Raw genomic sequence first — 299 nt, forward strand, 5'->3', positions numbered from 1 at the left:
TACATACATACATACATACATATCTATGTTAGAGTCCGGCTCTTTCTCTATGGACAAGAAATACAGAAATGAAACTTATTGATAACATACATACATACATATATACATACATGCATGCACACATGCACACACATACCACTACAAGCATTACCGCAACAACCACCTCAACCATTGTCACAAACAACCACCACGAACACTGCCACAGTCGGCGTGGCTGCCTTCATGCACACACACACACACACACACACACCCACCCTGAATACAAAGGCACAAAGGCAGCGAACTGGCAGAAATGTTAG

This window comes from Octopus bimaculoides, chromosome 15 (genome assembly GCF_001194135.2).
Source record: "Octopus bimaculoides isolate UCB-OBI-ISO-001 chromosome 15, ASM119413v2, whole genome shotgun sequence".
NCBI classification, from domain to species: domain Eukaryota; kingdom Metazoa; phylum Mollusca; class Cephalopoda; order Octopoda; family Octopodidae; genus Octopus; species Octopus bimaculoides.